Raw genomic sequence first — 17,792 nt, 5'->3', positions numbered from 1 at the left:
CCAACAGAAATCCGCCAATGTCCAAACCGTGCTCTCAGGGCAATAAACCTTACCTAGCAATACAGCTTCTAAAAGCCCGTTTTCAAGGTAACACCAGGGACTGCCAAGTTACAAAATTCTTTTCCCACGAGAACCAATAGAATGGATCGTTTCATCTGCCTTACGCATCCATGGGTGCCGGTTTGTGGAATGAAATTGAATTTACAAATAACCATAACCCCCCAAGTCACTAAATATTACCATCATCATTCTGTTGGCTTTTCAACCAGAAGAAGCTGCTTTGGTGATTCTATTTTCTACTTATTGACGCTCGTGAAGATTGTCACCTGGGCGGTAAACAGGCGGCTTTCCACCCGCGCAAACATCACTCAAGACAGCTCCAGCAAGACAGGAATATATAGAGAGATAGAGGGTAGAGGATGGCAGGAAAAAACCCCTTTGATGTTGTTGACAAGCGGAGATGCCTGTCAAGTTCCTTTGAATCGCCATCATTTGCCACGATTGCAACCTAGCGATCAGCCTGAGCCATTGAAACGTGAGACGGTAACCGATATTTGACGGCAAATGCCAATGAGATCGTCCCTTGGCTTTCCCTCCAGTGGGACCTACGTCACGCGGCCCCATGATGTATGGGTTCCGGTCATATTTAAGCGAAAGCACAATCGATTCTTTTTCCTCTTCAAAGGCACTGCTTCCCAAGTACTAAGCCATTTCCCCGCGGGGGTGATTGTTTTCAATGGAAATACCATGCCCGAGACACCGTGATTTCACCTTGATTCCCAGGTTTTTCTCATTCGAAACATTGTAAACACCTTGATGATGAGTGACAACCGGTGGTTGACCAGGGGTGGGCTACCTGGCGACTATCGAGATCCGGTAAATAAGGTAAGTTAATCTCTTCTGCGCCGACCCCTCGGTTCGGTTCCCTGGAGAGAAAGGTCAGCACTACCGCCACCGGCTCGAGGGGTATCGATATCCTTTGTTGTGGCACCGTGGTGCTTCAAACACTTCCAACCCCCATTCCCCATTCAATCATCAGAAACTGGAACTATCGACAAACCCTTCTGTTGAATCTTTCATTCACAGAACTCCTGGCCTGGAATAGAAAAACGATTGAATTTCCTTGGACTTGGCGGTTTGGCAGTGTTTGCTGTATTTATTTTTCTCTCTCTCCTCACGAATGCCTACACGAAAGTGTTATCTCATCGCTACTCGATGACGTGGACGCTTGGAGTACAGTTCTCGTCTTGTCTTCTCCAGAAATCGGCGTCCTTTGAGCGAGTAACTGCTTCCAAAGGGAACGTTCAGACCACACCTCGCTCAGCCCCGGCCCCTTCGTTGCTTCAGCAAATTGCCTTTGATGTGATATTTTGCATTTTATTTTGTTTATTTTGTCGCTCGAGTGCAAACCTGCTTTCGTTTAACAGCCAGGCACCTCAACGATCCCGGTCCCGGTGTCCCGGTAGAAGCGTCAGTCTTCAAGGCAGCCAGCAAGCTTATCAAAAATCCTTGCGACTGTTTATGTTGCCGCGTACTATCCACTCCCCTCAGGGTGCCAGGTTGCGACTGGCCTGGATGCACACAAACTACTGCAACGGCCGTTGGGCCGTGTTTTGTTGTTTTGTTTTCTCATTTCGAAGCGTTCGTTTTCCATCCATCGCTCATTTGCTTCACAAAGTGCGATGCTTGAAGGCCTGGAATGGAGGTTGACAGACCCGCCAGGACAGAGCTAGGCCACAAGAGCAAGAGGATGAAGGTAGAAGTCCAGGCATCCTTGGTTGTCCAGCCGTTGTCCAGCGTTCTCACTGTCTCGATGGAAGGACGGACCTATGATACGATCAACCGCTTGATGTTTACCGTTCGTTGTGGTACAGGATAAGCTTACGGCGAGTACTCGTGCCGTCCAATGTCGTTCCTCTGGGAGTCCAAGCGTACTGAAGCAACCAACACCAACAGCAACGTCACGGGAATGTCCTAATTTCGGTGACCGTATATGGGGCATCATCTTGAACTGCTAGCGTTTAGCGTGGTGATAAAGAACCGTCTTTAAAGATGTCTAAACAGTAATCCCTTTCCCTACGGACTGGTGAACAGGAAACCCTTATCCCGAAGGAAACGCTTATCAAAGTGGAAGCGTCACACTTGATTGCACGACACCCGACGCTTTACACGACGTCGCGGTGTGATGATACATTTGCATGGCCCTTGGACCCCGATGGCCATTTGAAAACACTCCTGGACGCCTTGAGAAAGGACTGAAAAGGAAGAAGCTTTAAAGTGAAGCACTACTCACTCACAGCTGCGGCTACTACGGATGGTCACCAACCGGTCACATCCCTTTCCTAAGCCTTCTTCGATCGTCCATCATCGAACGGAGCCGCGTGCCCCCAGGGGCGGTGGGGATGGGCTACCGGAACCATTTAGCCTCGCGCGCGCGAGCATCTTCCAGCTCCACCACACGTCACTCGCTCATACGCCCTCGGCTTATCCCTTGGAAGAACCGTGCGAAACTAGTCGTCTGGTGCTGTGCGCGGTAAAGCGTGAAAGAAAAGGGTTCGCTCCAGGCCCGGTTCCAGGCCCGGTGTGGCAAAAAAAAAAACATCTTTAATCCTGTAACTCCTCAACAAACACACGCGCGAAGAGAGCAAGGAAGCTTGGAAGCTCTTCTATCGCACAGTCTTCAACGCCAAAGGTCCCAAAAAAAGCGCATCCAATCCAGATTCGCGTGACCATCGGACTGACGAGTCGGAAAAGCCCTTTTCCCTTCCTGTCGTTCCCCCTTTTTCTCGAGCGTTTTGGACGAGCTTCCTCCCTTGTGTTGCCCAGAACGTACCCGTTATCCGTTATCCTTTCGTGTCAAAAACGGGGAAAAATGGGCAGAGTGAAGAAGGTGAACAAAAAACGGGGATGATATTTTGATTTATTGCCCTCTGACAGTGCACCCACCGTCACTGAAGACGACAAAGACGAAGAAGAAGAAGCATTCGTTATCTTTTTTCACCAAATGCCTTCGCCAATCCTCCTCCCCCCCCCCCCCCCCCCCTTTGCTCCCATTGATGCTTGCGATTCGTTTAACCTTTTTTGCTTATTTTTTTGCGTGTTGTTTTGTTTTGCTTTTGCTTCGTCGCACTGCACTGGGTCAACCAGGGATCGTAAAATCCTACGCAAAACGAACGAGAGATTGTCATCCAGTGGGGTGGCTTCATGGATGGCCCATTTCGTTTGGTTTGGAGCGAGATAGACGATGCGTTTGGCCAAAGGACCAATGGTGAAGGCATAGAGAATGAATAACGAAAGCTGATTATCAGCTGCGACGGAAACAAGGGTGGCAATCGAACAAAAAAAAAAAAAGAGTGGGAAGGGCCGGGATGGAAATGTTTCCTAATAGCCGAGACAAGGGCTCAAGTGGTAGAGCGGGACCGTTGCGTGACCCGTCCCTAAGCTCAATCACGAGATCACCTCCCCCATCAACCGATGGCTCGCTGGCCCTTCTTTGGGTTTGCGTCGGATAAAGGAGTAAACACAAGCAAAAAAGAGACGAAACGCAATCCTATCATCACGGGGCTTGGTGCACCAGTTGAAGGCGCGTTTAGGTGGTGGCAAAAAAGAAGAGCGACCTGAGTGTTTAAAATCATGTCAGCTTATCACGCATAACGGATAGCGTTACATTAGTCGCTCCAGAAAGGGTACCAGATGCTTTAAACAGTTTTTGGCGTTATTTCGTTCCTTTTTTAATTACGATATTTTGCGCAAGAAGATTTTTTAGCACTTAGAACTGACCCGAGAAGTGTTTAGAGCAAGGGTCTCAAACTATTATTAGCATACGTGGCACAGAAGAAAGTAACAGCCAGTCAGCAGGCCGCTGTTAAATTATCAATCCAATCCGAGGGCCATTTGATCACATAGTTTGGAGATGCAGAGAGGTAAAGGCAGTGCCAAAACTGGTCGCCAACACGAGGAAATTGAAATGATGTAGCTCCTTTGCCGAAATCCTGTGATGGAGGCGCCAGGTAACCGGTAAAATTGCATACTTTCAGGGGTTTGCAATAGAAATTTAAATGGTTAAATAATTCAAGGATTAGAAACTATATTGTGAGGTAAATGTTGAATTGGTGAAAAAATGTCATTTTTTCCAACACTATTGTCAATGCAGATTTATCACCAATCTTCAATTCCAACATTTCCATAGAATAAAATTACATAGAACATACCATTAACGGTCAACGCACAAACTAATTTTGCAAACAAACCAATTTTTATCGACTAAGAGACAGATTTTTTTAACTAACGTGTGTAAAATCCTTTTTTTTAATAGGAAGAGAGCGGTTTTCACATTCAACTGTATTAATAATTAAGTTTCCAATGGATCATTTCTAAAACTTAAAGTTAAATTTCAAATCGGATACCATACTAACATGACAGCTATACCAATCCACTAGTCGAAAGCGTTTATGGTGTTCGTATCATCAGCACTGCTAACTACCAGCATAACGGAATACCAGTCCACCCTTTAAACGCTTCACTAAGAAACTTCCTTCAATAATCACTCGAAACATGGCTTGTTAGCATCCGCAACACCCCACCATTCCCAGCGTCACCGAGGCATCACACTCGTCGTCGTTCCCGTCGTCGCATCCATTCCAGTCCGGTCCGTTACACCCGATCGCACGCACCGGCTGCCGGCGCCGAGTGCCGTCTACAGTAAATGTTCATTTTCGCAGCAAAAGTTTCAATTAGTCGTCACCGGCACCATCACCACCGTCACCACGAACACCCCGTCAAAGCACAAACACTTTAGCAGTCGTCCGGCTCTCGGCAGCGGTTCACTGCAGGAGGAACTAAGGAGATAATTAACACGGAACCTGAAAGTCGCAACTGGTCGTGACAGCAGCTGACAGCGTGCGCCAGCACTGTCGCGAACAGAGTCTGCCTCCAAACTTAGACGATGATTCCCGACTTCTGATGCTGATTCGACGCGCCGTGAGCTCTCTTTCTCTCTCTGCTAGGTATGATGTAACTGTGACGCTTTTTTGACGAATAAATTAGACATTTTGTTGCGTGAATCGGTCCGTCCATTACTCAATACGCACAACGGGAGGAGGCGGCTTTGCATCAGATCACTCTGAAACCATCAATCTTGTGAGGATGTTTTCATTTCTCGCTTATCAGATGGCGAGTGACAAAGGAAGGCGACACAACTTCATTCGTTCACAAAACAAAGGAAAACTCCTTGAGCATAGTATTCCTCCTTTAATGGCTTGCAATCTTAACGAAACAAACTCTACTTCTCTCTTCGAAGCCATCATCAAACATTACAACTTTTTGGCGCTAAACCAGCAACTTCAACAGTTTCGCCACTGAGCACGAACTGGGCAAAAGTGATTGATTTCCACGGAAAGCCGGATGCTAATGCCCGGCTTAAGCAGCGATAATGCCCGGAGAGAGATGTGTAGCTCTCTCTCTGTCTCAGCGCTCGCTTGGAATCAATTTGCTAATTTGTTTCCCTTTCCTTGACCGATTCCTCTTTCTGCGCAGATAATCACATTCGCAATCGCAACCAACCGCAGTTTTGTACCACCGGCACCGGCCAGGCTTAGCCAGCAGGGGCTTCTGAGAGCCGGGCTCCTGAGGGAGAACTTTTCTTCTTCCCTTTTCCCGGTCTCGCAGCTCAGAGATCAAACATCGAAACACACACCAGCCGCTCACCTCAGATCACTATTTCCTATTTCCTATCTCCCCCTGGCCATCGTTTGGTAGTCCATCTCTCTTTCTCTCTTCCTTTCCATGATCATGCCGAATCTAAAGTGCCCAACGAACAGGAGGGATTATGGCGCGGTCTCGTTGCGCCCGGGTCGCAAATTTGGGTAAAACTCGTTTATCAAATGCTCGGGAGGGCTATTAAACTCAATTATATTCAATCCTGACAGGGTGAAGCTAGGCCTGGGATTGAGTGAAGTATAATTTATTCCCACGGCCCGTACGCTCCCTCACCGACAAACCTCCACCACCGGACCGGAAACCGGCGAGATGGTGTTCCGTCATTTTCTCGCCTTCCTGCCTGCCTGGCTCTGGCTACGGCTCTGCCACTCGGCTCGGTTTCGCTTCGTTTGTCGACCAAGAAATCCCAATCCCATCGGCTCGTCGCCGTCGGCATCGTTGGCAACTCCTCCGCGTTGGCTCACAATCGTACTCACCACAGCCGGAGCACCGGTGCGCGAAGGATCGGCACGGCTTTCGCCTTTAACGACGCCTGGTCCGGGGAAGACCATTGAAGGGGGGGCCCATGGTGTGGCAAGTCGTTTGCAATGATTGAATCTATTAATCGCTTCCTGTTCGCACCCCTTTCGCACTCGTCCCCCCGGGGAACGGTGTCTGTGAAATCGACGGGAAGTTCGCTTGACTGCTGCTTGGAATGCTGCTGCTGCTACTTCGTACCGGATCGGAATGCCGGCCCCCGGTGGAATTCAGCGAAACCTCCCCACCGGTTCAATCGCGGAGCGCTACACTGAGTGAAACGTTTTGTCGATGAAGACATTCCGTAGCCATTTTCTGGAGGCAAAGCTCACAGGTCGTCTCGATATCGCGCCCTGTGCTCCTGTGCTACACATATTATCGGCGTTCTCGATCTCTCCTTTTCATCCTCTTCTGGTGTTTGGCATTCATTAGCGACGCACGAAACTGTGCCTCGTGCTTATTATTCGAATTGTATTCTATTTTTATCTGACCTTCTTACGACCAATGCTACCTCGCTGATGAGCCTTCGAAGCGAAGCGACGAAGGCGAAGTGGGAAAAACATTCAAATCAGCTTCATTTGCCCATCCCCATTCCGGCGTGTCTTGATCTTATTAATTTTAAGTGACCGGCTTCGGGGCAGCGCGCACACCGTTGCCCTGCTGTTGCTCTCTTTAGAGCTCGAAAGCAGCTAAACGGCGCTTCTGTTTATCTACAACATCTTTTAGCACATTCCGCTATGGTCAGCCGTACAGTGGACCAAAAAAAAAAACGGTGCAAATTAGGAGCCTTTTTCGCAGGTGACATTTTCCGGCACTAGAAGTCCATTGGCCGGCCTATCGAGGGGCTGAATGGTTAGTGAATGAAGAGATAAAACAAAATTCCCCGCAAAGGTAAACATTACATGAACAAACGAGAAAGAAAGCTAATGTCGAGCCTTCGAGCGTGGTGGGAACAGAAAATGGAGAATAATAAAATTGAATGAGCACTTCCGCAGAAGAAGAATAAAAAAGTGCGGAGGAAGGAGCAGAAAGGAAGGTGGAGACCAATATTTCACCATCCCAGTCCGCCTCCTCATCTTTCTGGTTCCCATTAAACAGGGAAGAGAGAGAGAGAGCCAGGAGGAGAGAGAGAGAGCCAGGAGGAGAGAGAGAGAGCGAATGAAAGAGAGCGAGAAAATAAAAATAATTCCCCTCAGCCTCAGACCAGACGGAACTAAGTAACGAACGTGGCAGCAGCAGCAGCAGCAGCAACAGCGTTCAACCGACCCAACGCCGCTCTTAATTCACTGCCTGTGCCTCGTTGCTTAATTCACTGCCTGTGCCTCGTTGCAACTTTTATAATATTCTTCAACTTCATTAATATTTATACCCCGAAGCCTTTCGCCCACATCGGCGCACCCTTGAGATCGGCTGCTTTGCATCACTCATGAGGCCGGGTCGAGCGTCCCTCGGTGAGCCAATGAACCGGGCAGGAAGAAGGTAGAACACGGTGTATGCGAGGAGGTGGTAAATCAACCACAAAGTGGTTCACCACGCAACACCCACAACCCACCGGGTAGGCCCACCGGATCACACGCCTCGCGCTACCAAAGGCACTCGAGGATGAAAGGGTTTTGGAGAAACAGGACGACGACGACGACGACCACGCTGCCGATGACGACAAGCGGCCACAGATTGTGTGGTGAAGATATCGCAACCAGCAAAACACTTCCTTAACAAGGCACGCTCGCTTCTCTCTCTCTCTCAAGTGTCCGGTAGAGAAGAGGCTTTTCTCCTTTTTTCTTTTTGCTCGCCAACTCGTAGGAACAACAGCAATCAACAATGAACCCGTGGCCAATCCCCATTCTATAGACCAAATATATGGTCCCACTCTGTGGCGTTAGCACTCGCCTTCTAGAGAACAACGATCAAATTGGGCACCTGTTTTCCCCGTTTCCACCACCACCATTCTACATGCTACTAACGGGGTACGGTTACAGGATTTGTCCATTCCTAATCACGCCATCCCGGCGCACTTCCTCTTTCTGCCTCGAGGCCCCATTGTTGCATCTTGAATGGCCTGTAACCGGACATGAATCCACCGAGTTCACCAAACGTCCCTGCTGCCCGAGAAGGAAAGGATAAAAAGAGAGCGAGAGTTGAAGGGGATGAAAGCGGGGGGGAAACAATAAAAGTATAAGTCCTTTTTATGAAAAATGAGGTGAAGAAAGTTAAATTTAATGTAATGGGGTCTGATCATGCAAAAGTGCCCGGCGCAGGGTCCGCGTGATCCGCGCGGACCTCGTGGCCCTAACCGGTTCGTGAAAGGGCAGGGAGCCGCCCGAGGGCGCACTAGACCGACCAACGGTTGTAACTCCGTTTTATCCTTCTTTGCACTTTTGCTTTTCTTTCTCGTTCAGAACGGGCCACTGTAGGGCACGAGAAAGCGAGAGAGAGCGCGAGCGCGACCGTGCGCGACCGAAAACAATGAACTGCATGAATCACTGGCCACCAGCACACACCCGTCGTACCGAAGGCGAGGCACCACGCAGCACCGCGATTGCCGGGGCCAATCATTGGAGCTCGTAAATTTTGGGCTGCGCCTTCAGCACCACTCTAGCCGAGCACTATGGGCGCTCGGAGTGAGCTTCAGTTAAAGCGTTCCAATCTTTTTTGCATCGATTATTTGTTGTTGTAGAATCTTCAATTACTTACTTATAATGGTACTGCAACCAACTAGTGATCTTCTTTTTCGAAGGAACAGTTCATAAGTCCAGCCATTTTCGAATCAATGCTTTTTTCGATACCATGAACTTATCTCAATCTGGACTTCCGCAGCCTTCGCTGTCGCGGCGAAAGGATTAACCAGCAGATTATCTGGCCAAATGTACGGAAATCAATCATATCTGCTCGAGAAGATCTGTGAATACAAGTGAGTCGTGAGTGCCATTGTGTTTGTTATTGCGATGTTTATGTGAAAATCAAACATTGTTAATATTGTTTGGACATTTTTCAATTTTTTATTTTCGGTCCAGGACATTCAAACAACAAACGCCAAGAATTGCAAGAGGAAAACGAGTGAAATGCCGATGTTCCAGATTCTGGAACTCCAGGTAATCTCGAACACTAGAATGTAGCAGAGTCTTCTTCAAATAGTCTGCCGGCTTTGATGCAGGGTAATGTGATTCTGGAACTACTTTCGTCAACCAAAAACCATCAGCTTATGGCACTAACTATTAAAATGAAAATTTTATTTGTTCTACTTGGTTCTTCTACATGAATTGGTATCTTCGCTAAGGTTGCTTCAATTATTTTATTTTTCCTACTAAATTGAAACTTCAATCTTAGAAATGATGCTGCGCAAGTTTTCTACCAAAATTCAATAAATGTGACAATATATTTCAACTAAAACTTGATGCAAACATGAATGAACACGAGGCATATAATATACCAATTGTGAAGGTTTTGCCGTTTTTCACTGTTTATTAGATGCAACAGCACCCTCCGCCATCATTTAGATCCTTTTGCTCTAGTAACCACACTAACTTTAACTCATTGAGTGATACTATTCGAAAGTTTTGTCTAATTTAGGGATGAGAAAGCTTTATCGCCACTGTTTTGCCCACTTGCACCACCACCGTAGTCCCATAGTCGCACAAGTGTAGTCTACCACCGTCGCCACCATGTTTGCTACCGGAATCATCAAGATGCACTCCCACTGCGAATGAACCACAATTCGCCCATTCCAGCGGAAACCACATCAACTCACGGCTCACGGCATCACCCGTGGCCTGAGGTAGCCTCCCCCGGGGGGTCTCAAAGGAAGGATGAACCGCTGAGACGACGAATTCGGTGCGGTTTGACTTACGACCACCGTCTTCGCCGCAACCACTGGGGCTGTGGCGTGGCGTCTGGATGTGGCGAGTGGAGTGGAAGCAGACGGGAAGCAGACTACGCACCCACCCAACCCATTCACACTCGCGCACACACATCCACACTTGAGGGCCTTCAGCAAACGCTTTATTCTCGCCAACCTAAAATGAGTCCTTTCTCCGTGGCTTCCAACCGTTTTACGGCTTTCCCAGGAATGGAAGCGAGACACAGAGACGGAAACGGAACGGAGCTAGCGTGGTCCACAACGAGCGAGTTGATTGAGTTGTTTTATGTGTGTTAATAACGGTTATTTTCGGGCAGTCGAGCTCGGATTTCGATGCCTTTCGGTGCCGGGTCCTTCCTCGTCCTGGATTTCTCCTCCCTTCACCTCCCTTCTTGCAACGTCACATCGATTGCTGTTCGATGCGAAAATGAAGTCATTTCCAGACCAGTACGCCCGTATTGGTCATCGTTCCCGTGCTGGTGACAGATCGATTGAGGACGAATGCAGCCAGCAGGTTTTGTGCAGCATTCTTTTGGGTGCTCCAAATTTGCCCCCATTTCCCCTCGTTTTCCCTCATTCTTTCTGCGTTCCACAGCGCCTCCAGTTATTGCAATCCATTGCTAAATGTGTCAGCCACTGCTTAAGGCTTCGCTGTGCAGAGTTCAGTGGCGCTGGGACCCACATCCTGTGAGTATGTGGTAGGTATGTTGGAGAAAACACTCGTCACACCCCACACAGACACACATGCACAAGCAAATGCACGGACCAGAACACTGCCTGGAACCACCTATTCTCAGCAAAAAGGTTATGAGTGCAAAGACTCGCACGACCTTTCTCTCTCTCTCTTCTCGCCTTGAACGTGTGATGCAATAAAGCGATTCGACGTGCTTGTGCCACGTGCTGGACTGGAATGCTAGCTCGTTCGGTATGTGTTGGAGGAGTTGCTTCACACGAGTGTTGCCCGACAGTGGCTTATCCTGCGAGCTCTCCGGATGGCGGCGGCGACGGCAGACGAACGAGTAAAACGTATCCCGGGAAGAAAAAAAGTGAAAGATAACAAACCAAGAATGATTATGAAAAGTATGTCGAGTTAAACGTTGCCCTGGGGAACCGTTTTATGAGCCTCTTCTTCACACTCGTACGCGCGTTGCTCACTGCTTTATGCTGCTTCGGATTGGCTTCCTCCTACGCTACCGACAGCAGATTCTTGCGAACTTCGTCGGCCTAACTGCCATTTGGTAGCCATATTTTCCACACCTTTGCTGTGGTTTTTGCTGACGAACAAACCACAATCCGTCGGTGGGAGGTCGTTTCGCTGGGTGAGCGACCGCACGTAGAACGGGAAGCCAATTATTGAAGCGTCAATTTTAATTTGTCAAGTTCAGGTCAACCGACTGGGACTGGGGTGAAGCAAAGGATGAGCAAACGGTGCTTCCGTTGCCTATCTAACGTTAGTCTTGTTCTGCGGTCTAGTTTAGAAACAAATGACATTCGATGGGAGTATGCTTCGTAGTGGCAAATATATCAAATAGATGGCAATGTTCAGAACTATGTAATGTATTGCTTTATTTTCATTCTTGTTCATATTTGTGTGGAACCTTATTTCTTTTTTAAGGTAATTACTTACAAAAACAAGGATAATTTTTGACGATTTTTTCTGACGTAACCATTCAACTTTATGCTTTAAAATGAATGGCATATCAAACTACAACTTTTTAAGAATATTTAATGCTATTTAAGGGAAGAGTTAATAAAAACTTCATCCATGGCATCAAATTTAGGCATTCGTGTCTTCGAAAACATACTTTTTTCCAGTGCCCTTCGATTATCAGAAACATACAAATCGATACTCGTTTGAAAGATTATAAGTTTACCCCGGTAGCTCCGTCGAATTTTTGTTGAATTTCCTATTTTTCGCATTTTGGCAGATTTTTGAAGTTGGAAAAGTGATGCTTTTTGTCATTTTCCCTAATATTATTTTTAAAGATCTGCTCAGAAACAGGATTGATTAATTTTCATAAAATCTCGACGGGACTACCTGGCAAGTAGTGTACAGATTATGTAGTAAAAATTTCAAATCAATCGGTCCAGTACTTTTTACGTTACGCTCTTCAATGTAGCGTGCTGCATGGAGCCTTGTATGGAACGCGGAGTTTCAAAAATAGTCGACATGCATTTATTAGCATTCAAATGCACCTATTTAAAGTAAGAAGTTCGTTAAGGATCTTTTAAGCAATAATAAAACTTAAATAGCTTTCAATGGCTCGAATAATACTATTGTATTATTTTAGTTGTCATTTGCAGAAGCCAAGTGTATGATCAACTGTATTTAGCCATAAAAGCATAATGTACTGCCAAATAGAATAAGGCATAATGTACTGCCAAATAGATTTTTCTATAGTTTATAAGTGTATACGCTTTCCGCTGCATCTTTTGGTTCAGTCAATGTTATTACAATTTTTAGTATCGAAATAATTCGTAACATAAACTGCCTCATTTTCAAAAACTTATTTTCTCGTTGGAGCTACGATAGTTTACTTGTCTGAAAACAATGAAACGAAACCACCTAACTGGATCGTTCATTGCAGAAGCTGTATACACATTTGATTTCGAAAATCATTTGATCCTAGCTAAGTAACTGGTAACAACAATTTAACAATTCTTTAATTACATTCAAGTGATGATGTTGACTTCCTAGTAGTACTTGAGTAAAACCAAACAAGCCAGAAAGGTGCGTGATGCTAAATAAATCGACAAACTACCATCACCGACCTTAATTAACATGCGACAAAGCAATTGCAAAGGTCACCCGAATGAATGACTCGATCCCACCAACCGACACCGCCAAAGGCTAGCATCAGCAACGATAACATGTTCATCACTGGCTCCAAATTGATCGATTACCGAACGGCACACGACATACGACATGCATGCCGCGCGATACAAAAACAAAACCAAAACCCAACGCCACCATAAGTCGCCAACGGTCGCTGCCAAGCTGGCGAAGTGATGAGGATTACACAAATTGATTAGATTGCTGGCACCGGCACCGAAGGTCGATCGATCAACCACTCCATTGGCCGCTTAATACGCGACCATCAAATGAAATTATCAACGGAAGTATCAATAAAACCGACTCAACCTCTACCAAACCCAGCCCCCGGTTCACCGCGATACCTTTCACCAGGGGGAAGCGAAATAACGACACACTCATGAGGATGCGATGATGGCGCTGGTGGTGGCGATCGTGACGAGAAGGGCAATTTGTGTCAATAAATCCCGACACCCGGTGACCGGGGTGGTCTTTTGAGCCTTGGTGTTGTGTGGTTGCAAGCTTTCCGAAGAAAAATCGGTTCCATGAGAAGCAGAAAAAGCAACTGACTCCCCCAAAACCGAAGCACCGAAGGTTGGGAAGCGATGAAAGCACGCATCCAATCCCAACCGCCACCCCAACCTCCATCGTTTCCGCTTTAAGGGGTGCAAAGTAAATAAAAGTGGCCTCGACGGAAGCCTCGCGTAACTGTCAATGTGTGTGGGTTGTGGGGTCAAAAAAAGGAGAAAAGAACAGCAAAACGGATCCAACATGACATGGAGGCCAGTGGTTGGTGAAAATATTGCCGAAAAATCACTATAACCTCGTTTAGCGATGGGCCTTCCTCGATGGATGGTGGATACTTGGTGGTGGCTATCCGGGTCAGCGATTGACGGCGGTCATAGGCGGTCTCCCCCCAAACGGACATCGACCGTGTAGCCGTGAGGAAGGGTACCGTAAACGCAAAACTCATCAATCATCATCGAAAGCCCTTGGCTTTTTGGATGCTGGCGGTGGGTTATCTCTTGGGGCGACCGCCACCGCTTAGAGGTCGAGGTCGGTCTAACCTCTTCCTTTATAAATAACAGTATTTAGGCTTGGCTCGGTGTTAACCCAGCGTGATGTTGGCGGTGCTAGGGATGCTGCTTCAGTTACGGTTGCCCGAAACACACCAAAAAGGCAGAGATTTTCCCGGTAAACGAGAGCGATCCACGAAGGCGAATGTCGATGGCTCCGCATCGTCATCATCGAAGGGGATAAGTCACCCTTGCCCATCCTGTTGATGGCGTTCGCTCGGATCCTTGTTGGCAAATTTGTTACTTACAATGCCGATACGGATCGTTCATGCATGACTGATTTCCGGTTTGCCAGCTGACGGGTTAGAGCTTAAGCGCAAGAGCGCCAGCAGCAGATGCTCAATAGTGTGTGCTTTTGGGTTGGTTTACCGAAGAAATACCGACGTAGATGCATGCTTTGTGCCTTGTGCATAGGATTGTGAGGCTTTTACAAGATCAAATGAACACTCACTCGACTTGATGTTTTCTCTTTCTCTCTGATTTCGGATACTTTCATCAAACTTATCATGTTTTTTCCGCTACTTAAATACTTTAATCTTATAGTGCAAATTCGCCAACAAGCGTTGGAAGCAAGCGCATCGTCAGCAATCGTTCAGTCCACTAATAGAATAAAAGAGTGTTTTTTTTTAACATATATAAGGACGGACGAGCCGTATGTTTAATAAAAGAGTGTTTGCTCGTCAGAAATGAGTAACTGTTAGTTACTAGAGATTTTAACATATTTATTTTAACACCATTGTTAATAGAATAATTCCTTTCTATTGAAGCTATATTGTCGCAACAACTTATAGAACAATTTATTTTTTTTACATACAGGGTGCGCCATCAGTATGTATCCTATTTTAAAGCTGAATAACTCTTCCATTTTTCAGACAATTTTGACATATAGGACAGTTTCTGAAACTTCAGTATATGCCATTTTAGTAATGCATCATTTCACGTTAAAAGAGCGGGCTGAAATTGTTACACTTTATATTGAAAATAATCGGTGAATAGTGAAAACCGCAGTCGAGCAATGGATGGTAAATCCTCGTTCGCCGCATATGACGGCGCTGGTATTTTTCTGTGGGTCTGTTTGGTTTATGCCAACAATCCAAAGACTATGAAACAACTTAGAGCTAATACTGGAGCTGAAATTGCGAAATTAACTCCCTAAATGTTGTCAAAACAATGTAAAATTCCCGAAAAAGAGCCTCTTTTTTGTATGTCGAATGAAGACGGTCGGATCGATATCATGTTTTGAGAATGGCACAATAAATGGCATAGAATAACCTAAATAAAACGGGTTTATTTTTTAAAATCGGCCGAAAAATGACAGATGATTATTTGATCATACAAGATCCGTTTGATAGAACCGAGGAAATTTGACAGATCTTAACAGCGAATTTACAAATCGAGGTAGAAGAAAGAAGAAAGTTGAATTCATCATAACCGTGCTCGGCTATGATAGCAACATTATTTCAACCTCTTTTTGCCTTTTTCCACGTGAAATTGCTATCGTGGCTATGGAGCTTTACTGTAAATTAGAACAGGTTACATGTTTCAATCCGGAGCTAAGAATATTGAGATATTCCGTATCAATGTTATTTTCCATGCCTCCACTATCCAAGCGAGTTTGAGTTGAACTGTACGATAAACGTTAGACAAGTACAGCTGAACTTCCTGCGACGGCTTTGAAGACTTTAGAGGGAAAATTTAAGTTACGCGAGTTGTGAAACATTCTGATCACCGTCTGATCTCATCATTCCGCGTTTTAATCAAGTCAAAAGTCTTCCATTCGGTTCTTTAATCCATTTGTTAATGGACTTTTCTTAAGCCCTACCATTGCACCAGCTGCTATCGCCCAAAGGGGAATAGTACAGAAAAGGGAAAGACGGACGCTGGGCGATGCAATAATGGGAATGTTTTATGTGTTCCCACCACCCCCTCGGAACAGGGCGACGCTCTGTTGATGGATTGTAAATGCTCCGCTTTTCAATGGCTTTTCCTCGAAACTATAGACAGAGAAAGAGAAAGAGGGAGGGAGGAAGCGACGACTTACGTGACTTCGAACCTCCACCTCCTGGGAGCATAGTGTGGCAGCATCATCGATCTTGCTAGTTGGTGATGATGATGATGATGATGCCTGCCACACATCTGACTCCTCCTCCATTTCTCGCTCGTTATATGGATTTGTAAATATCCAGATGCCAGTGGGATGTCAAGAGCATGTGTGTTTGTGGTCCTCAAACACTGGCAAGGTATACTTGGAATGCATGCTACGACAACCACGACGACCGGCCGCACTGGAAGAGTGATCAAGAAACATCGAGGTAAACTTTTACAACCCCCCCAACCCGCTCCACTCCCGCCCACCGTGATAGTTTTACAAGATCTGGCCGTAATTATTGGTGTAGCCGTGGCTTTGATGTTAGTTTCACGTCTCCTCGGAATAGAATCCCTTCACCAAGAATCACTTCGGTCATCCGCAAACCCAACGGTACGGCAACGACGATGACGACGACACCGTTCCGTTCACAGCGGCAGCGATGTCTGAGATTTCGTTTGGTACGTGGCAACCAAGTGACTAACGAGACCGATGGGCCCGGCACGATAATGTAGAAAGTAATCGTGAGTGAACCCACAGCCCAGCCAGCCACCCTGCCGCCCAGTCAGCCAGCTAGCCACGGCAGAAGTTGGACGGCAGAAACATGGTCAACATGTGATACATATTGAGAGCTTTTGATGGTGATGATGGTACGTGCCATCCGATACGGGGATTTGGAGGTGGAGGAGCGGTGGGGGAGCGGTTCGAACGTGCTGTTGCGGTAGATCAGGCATCAGGGGTGGTTGTGCTGGTTGTGACCACACAACACGCCCGGACACAGCGGTACACCGTAAATGTCCGCAATGTACAATGGCCGATGATGGTGGATAATGTTGTTTGGGTCTTTTGCTCGATGGATTCCAACCATTCTGCCGGTGACGGACGGAGACGGACACTTTTGTCGGTGCTGGTGGTGGTGGCTGATGATGAAGAAGGAGTGGGAGTGGGTGTAGTGGGAGAAAATGGAATGTCCATAAAATACATGCCAGATTGATGATCCTTTTAGATGCCTGATCGTATCACGGGCTGAACCGAAATGAAGAGCTCACTCGCTACCAGCCCTGCTGCAGCCCGCCCTCATTCTAGGAACCACTCTGATGGCTTCTCTGGCTGTCTAGGAGGAGGCTGTTTGTACACCGGGACAGGATACTCCGAGAAATGGCAACTGTTGCCAGGGAAAAGTCAGATGCTTCCGAGAAACCGAGAAATGCTACCGAATCGGATGTTCGACTGCGAGATACGACAAGCTCCGTCGATCCGTGCATGTAGCTCGCCAGCATAAAGCATCATTTCGACAGAAACGCTCCGCTGTTTTCCGAAGAAATGCGTCCCGTTATGATTAATCGACAGTGAAAATACGGCGACCGGGCCGGTCTCAAACATTCATCCGCTAGGCTAGGCGCCACCATTTTATTGATGTCTTGAAATTATTTAAGACACAAAGCGAGACAGGTTTTTGCAGAAATACAAATGAAGCTTTGCTTGTAAGTTGTTCAGATTAGCCATCCCGAAACGAAACCAATCCATCATTCGCTCGTTAGCGGCGAGTGCTTAAAGGGGACCGTGCCCTGTACCGTGCCGGATGCTGGAACAAGACACCGGAACACCGGAACATCATCAAAGCATCACCCAACAGGCGGACCACAAATCGGAAACCTGATAGAAGACCTCAAAATCCACTTAACATTAGCGAATTGGTTCCAGAGAAGGGACGGCCCGGCCGCAATT

This window comes from Anopheles aquasalis, chromosome 2 (genome assembly GCF_943734665.1).
Source record: "Anopheles aquasalis chromosome 2, idAnoAquaMG_Q_19, whole genome shotgun sequence".
NCBI classification, from domain to species: Eukaryota; Metazoa; Arthropoda; class Insecta; order Diptera; family Culicidae; genus Anopheles; species Anopheles aquasalis.
The sequence above is the reverse complement of the archived record's forward strand: the minus strand, read 5'-3'. Positions refer to the sequence as shown.